This window comes from Oryctolagus cuniculus, chromosome 11 (genome assembly GCF_051225735.1).
Source record: "Oryctolagus cuniculus isolate XC-2025 breed Fujian yellow rabbit chromosome 11, ASM5122573v1, whole genome shotgun sequence".
NCBI classification, from domain to species: Eukaryota; Metazoa; Chordata; class Mammalia; order Lagomorpha; family Leporidae; genus Oryctolagus; species Oryctolagus cuniculus.
Window position 1 is genome coordinate 35,778,752 of NC_142877.1, and position 6,000 is coordinate 35,784,751.

General features: G+C 43.6%; 1 pseudogene; it reads left to right on the forward strand.

The window, feature by feature from the left end:
* Positions 1-3,846, forward strand: part of LOC100349651 (NEDD4 family-interacting protein 2 pseudogene) — a 38,116-nt pseudogene extending 34,270 nt beyond the window's left edge.
* Positions 3,847-6,000: the final 2,154 nt, after the last annotated feature.

Consider the following 6,000-nt stretch of genomic DNA (forward strand, 5'->3'; position numbering starts at 1 on the left):
TAAAGAATGTGTTTACCATTAAAGCAACTGATTATGAAAATAGCTTGCCTTCTTAAGGTTTATGGATTAACAGATAAAAATTTATTCTCTGGGCCAATTTGCATTATGTCCTTACAATAAAAATTAATACACAAGTCAAATTAAAAATACCTACCATAGACTTTATATAGATAAGTAAGGTATATATTGATATGAAAAGTACATATTTAAGCTTAATCCTAATCATAGCCCTTTGAGGTAGATACTTTATTAGTCCCAATTTGCACATGGGGGCATTAGAGTTCAAAGATAACTTGCTGAAGGTCACATATGTGGAAATGGTACAGCAGAGGTTTACATGCACATGTATTGGACTCCAAAGCCTGGGCTCTTGATCACCATATGAGCCATGGGAGAGACATTCATTGTCAGCTGTGTGCCTCTTAAATCTCACCATGATTCATGATAATGATGAGGAGGAGGATGGTGATTAACATTTTGTCCACTCACTACTTGTCGGATTCTGTGTCCTAGGCTTTATGTGCCATAGCTTATTAAGCCTTCATAACCATCATAGATGACAGATGTTATTACTGTTTGTTATGTGTACACGTCATGTATCTAGTAGCTACAGTAAGCACTCAATAAGTATAAATCATCTCTAGCTTACAAAATAGCAAACTACAGTTTAGAGAAACTAATAAATTGGCTGTGGGAACATTCCCCCCCCCCCCCCCCAAAAATGCCATTGCCACCTGGAATCTTTCTGCTTTGGTTTGCCTGAGTTGCAAGGCTTTTCCCCAAAGGAAGAAAATGAGAAGAGGGGAGAGTAGAGTGGAGCCTGTGACCCTCTAAATTTAAGCAACCCCCAAGTTAGAGAGGGATAAGACGATTTATATTTGCGGAGCTGACATGAAGAACAACTTTTATCTCCTCTCTCGCCCCTAACATACATGAAGGGTCTTCAAAAAGTTCATGGAAAGTGCAAACTCTATACATATGGATTTCAAAATTTTTTTTGCACCAAAATAAACTTATGTTTTAATTCCCCTTTCTATAAATCCTTTGAAGCCCCCTGGAACACACTCGACCTTTTTTTATTACTTTATTGCTTTGGGTAATTAACAGAGCCCAATTCCGCTGAAATCCAAGGGGCCAGTCTGGATTGATGAGATGGAATACTTTTAAGTCTTCACCATAGTAAGAGCCAGAGAAGAAAAAAGCAACAGACACAAGCATTGAGAAACTGAAGCTACATAGTCCGGCTTTGCCTTCTCTACCACCAAAAAAAGATGGAAAAAAAAGAAAAAGAAGCAGATAAACAAAACCCGAGACACCAGGTAGGAGGAGACGCTAGGGCAGCTCTAGCTTTCAGCAAAGCCAGCTGTGTTCCACTTCCTTTTGAATGTCCAGGAAAGCTCACAGAAGTAAAAACAAGGCGGTGAGTCTGTGGCAGCAGCCGCGTGGAAACGCTATGTTAAACAATCGGCCTGCCGGTCAATTGTGAAGGGCGTTAATGTGTGAGACCCCGATAAAGAGATTTGCACGAATGGCCACAAAGCATTTCATCTTTAAATCTGGGTTCAAGTTTGTTCTGCACAACAGTATAAATATAACTAAGGTGGGGTGGAGAAGGAGATTTGGAAACCAGCCGATTTTAGGGGCGCCAACACAAACACTCCAACAAATGCCGCATTTCGCACTGCCTTTGTGCTCGGGACTAGTCGTTGGCATGAACTCATGAAAACAGAAAAGATCATGAAGTATAGTGGTCGAGATACTGCGTGCCTTGGTGGTAATACAGTATACTGTTTATCTGAAAACAACCCCTGTCCATGGACGAGGGAATCGCCTTATTTGAAGGTGCCAGTCTTGTTTTATTGTTTTTCATGATAGTCATAAAGGTCTAGAAAAGTGTGCAATATTTCTGGAAGGCATTAATTTCTTTCCAGTGGCTATCTCTTCTATAGGGAAGGCAGAAGGGTGACAGTCTCTAACCTTGAAGGCTTTTTAAATTTGATGTTTACTATAAAGGAATATATTGTAGCTTCTTTAGTAAATTCATACTGCATAAAAGGATGTTTTCTAATAGAATAAGCAGGCTATATAAAATTAAATAAAGCTGAACCTAGTGCCTGAAAATAGTTGGCAGAATTCCCTGGAAAGCCACATTTGAACATTTTTAGTATATATTATGAGGGAGAAAAAGAATAATTATCTTCTACTGAGGTTCCCAAGTGAGAAAAATGTATTTGTACAGCCCTTTCAAAGAAAACCATCTGTATTGCCAAACTGTTGTGTTTGGTATGTGTCCTTTCTGCTGTGGCTTGTGGCTTGCTTCTCATAGACAAAGCAGGCATGGCCCAGACGTTACTCTGCTATTTCATGAGACTACTACCTTGAACAAGGTGTTTTTGCCAAGGGCCTTGGAATACTTGGCTGAGACATCTCCAGAACAAATACTATTGTATTGAACCCTATGGGTGTGACACCATGGATGGTTTGGGCACAAAACCTAGCTTGAGCGATGATCTCTCTTCCTTATTTTTAACCTGGGCTGTTGAGTTGCAATGTGTTGCGTCTTGTTTCTCGACTTTGTCTAGTAAGCGTCACCTTTCACTCAACACATGTCATTTCTGTATGTCCAAAGCATTGCATTTCTAAAGTCACCTTCTGCATGAGTTTGGGTTGCCTCAAACACAGATCCTCTGAGAAGAATTCATGTGTAGGAGTGTGGCGGGGACCTGCCAGCTCAGAAGCCAGATCCTGAGCTGAGCGGATGTCTCATCAGCAGCTGACAATTGGCGGCTCCAAGGTGCATCACAATGAAGAAGATGATTCAGAACCACCTGCTATAGAACAGCCGTCCACTTCAAACCCAACAGCACAGACCGTGCAGACAGCTCCTCCAGCAGCAGCACCTAAAACTGACTCTTCTCCACCTTATAGTAGTGGAAGTCCTACAACTTCAGATACAGAAGTTTATGGTGAGTTTTACCCTGTGCCACCTCCTACCGTGTTGCTACCTCTCTTCCTACATATGACGAAGATGAGAAGGCTTAAGCTGTTATAATGGCAGCTGCAGCAGCAGAAACATCTCAGAGAATTCAGGAGGAAGAGTGTCCATCAAGAGATGACTTCAGTGCCACAAACCAGTGTGGCCTGGGTAATGATGGCATTTCATGCTCATGCTGGCCTTTTTCATGGCATTGACTTTCTTTCTTTTTTTTTTTTTAATTTTTTATTTATTTTTTTTTTGGCAGGCAGAGTGGACAGTGAGAGAGAGACAGAGAGAAAGGTCTTCCTTTGCCGTTGGTTCACCCTCCAATGGCCGCCACAGCCGGCGTGCTGCGGCCGGTGCACCGCGCTGATCCGATGGCAGGAGCCAGGTACTTATCCTGGTCTCCCATGGGGTGCAGGGAAAAGTACTTGGGCCATCCTCCACTGCACTCCTGGGCCACAGCAGAGAGCTGGCCTGAAAGAGGGGCAACCGGGACAGAATCCGGCGCCCTGACCGGGACTAGAACCCGGTGTGCCGGCGCCGCAAGGTGGAGGATTAGCTTAGTGAGCCACGGCACCAGCCCATGGCATTGACTTTCAACTGACTTGGAATTTGTTTACTCTTCTGTATCACTAACACTACAGCTGGGAGGTATGATGCTATCTGTGGATTTGGCCTTTCATTGATCAAATGGATCCTTATTGTCAGGTTTTCTGATTATTGTACTGGCTATTTCAATGGACAGTATTGGCTTTGGTGGATAATCCTTGTACTTGGCCTGCTTCTTCAGAGGAGCTGTTAATTATCTAAAGCTCAGAAACATGTCTGAAAATATGGCAGCCATGGCCGGTGCCACGGCTCACTAGGCTAATCCTCCCCTAACGGCGCCGGCACACCGGGTTCTAGTCCCGGTTGGGGCGCCGGATTCTGTCCCAGTTGCCCCTCTTCCAGGCCAGCTCTCTGCTGTGGCCAGGGAGTGCAGTGGAGGATGGCCCAGGTGCTTGGGCCCTGCACCCCATGGGAGACCAGGAAAAGCACCTGGCTCCTGGCTCCTGCCATCGGATCAGCGCGGTGGGCCAGCCGTGGCGGCCATTGGAGGGTGAACCAACGGCAAAGGAAGACCTTTCTCTCTGTCTCTCTCTCTCAATGTCCACTCTGCCTGCTAACACTAACCGATAGAATAAATAAAGGGGAGAGTGATCCAACCTGGGAAGTGAGATACTCAGCAGACTCATAGAATGGTGGATGTCCTAAATAGCACTCTGGCCTCAGAATCAGCCCTAAAGGCACTCGGATCTGGCTGAAAAGCCCATGAGAGTATTTCAGGCATGGAAAGCCAAGACACTCTGGCAAAAAGATCTCTGTGAGTGAGATCCCAGTGGAAAGAACAGGTCTTCAAAGAAGGAGGTACCTTTCTCTGAAGGGAGGAGAGAACCTCCACTTTGACTATGACCTTGTCTAAACAAGATAAGAGTCGGAGAACTCAAGGGGCTTTCATAGCCTTGGAAACTCATGACTGGTGCATAGGGAGATTACTGATGCCATAGACAGGAGTGTCAATTGGTAAAGTCAACAACAGGAGTCACTGTGCACTTACTCCTCATGTAGGATCTCTGTCCTTAATGTGCTGTACATTGAGGCTTAATGCTGTAATGAGTACTCAAACAGTATATTTCACTTTGTGTTTCTATGGGGGTGCAAACGGTTGAAATCTTTACTTAATGTATACTAAACTGATCCTCTGTAAAAAAAAAAAAAAAAAGAAAGAAATTATCAACTCCCAACTTGACTCTCACTGGGATTAAACATGACAATAGGTCTGATCTGATTTCATCATCATTTAAAAAAAATCATCTATTATTTTTCACTTTATGTTTCTGTGTGGGAGCAAACTGTTGAAATCCTTACTAATGTATACTAAGCTGATCTTCTGTATATTAAGATAATCGAAAATGAATCTTGATGTGAATGGAAGGGGAGAGGGAGTGGGAAAGGGGAGGGTTGTGGGTGGGAGGGATGGTATGGGGGGAAAGCCATTGTAATCCATAAGTCGTACTTTGGAAATTTATATTCATTAAATAAAAGATAAAAAAAAAGAAAAGAAAATATGGCAGCTGCTCATAGAGAACAAGCTATTTCTTCCTATTACAGATACTGCATCAATCTGACATTCCTTTCCTTACACTGAAGTGGAATTTAAGATCATCTGTAAACCTTTAACTATAACAGCATAGAAGACTATTCAGAGCAAAAGACAAATTAGTGAAGAAAAGATAGAGTTTCTAAATTGAATGGCAGGTGGTTTATGCTTAAAAGTCATTACTGTTCATCCTTTAAGTATTTACATTTCATTTGTTTTGCGTATTTGCATATGTGTCCATTAAAATTTTTTTTATTAGACAGGTAGAGTTACAGACAGTGAGAGAGAGAGAGACAGAGAGAAAGGTCTTCTTTCCATTGGTTCGCTCCCCAAATGGCTGCTATGGCTGGCGTACTGCACTGATCCAAAGCCAGGAGCCAGGTGCTTCTTCCTGGTCTCCCATGCAGGTGCAGGGGCCCAAGCACTTGGGTCATCCTCCACTGCCCTCCCTGGCCACAGCAGAGAGCTGGACTGGAAGAGGAGCAACTGGGACTAGAACCCGGTGCCCATATGGGATGCCGGTGCCGCAGGCAGAGGATTAGCCATGTGAACCACAGCACCGGCCCTTAAAAATTTGCATATACTTGAAAGAAACCATAAAGTCGTAGCAATAAAGTCCAGTCACATTTGGTTAATCAGTTTTTTAAAAAAGATTTATTTATTATCTTAAAAGGCAGAGTTAGAGAGAGACAGAGGCAGAGAGAGAGAGAGAGGTCTTTCATCCATTTGCTCACTCCTCAATTGGCCGCAAAGGTCGAAACTGGGCCAATCCGAAGCCAGGAGCCAGGAGCTTCCTCTGGGTCTCCCACACAGGTGCAGGGGCCCAAGGACTTGGGCCATTTTCTACTGCCTTCCTAGGTGATAGCAGAGAGCTAGACCA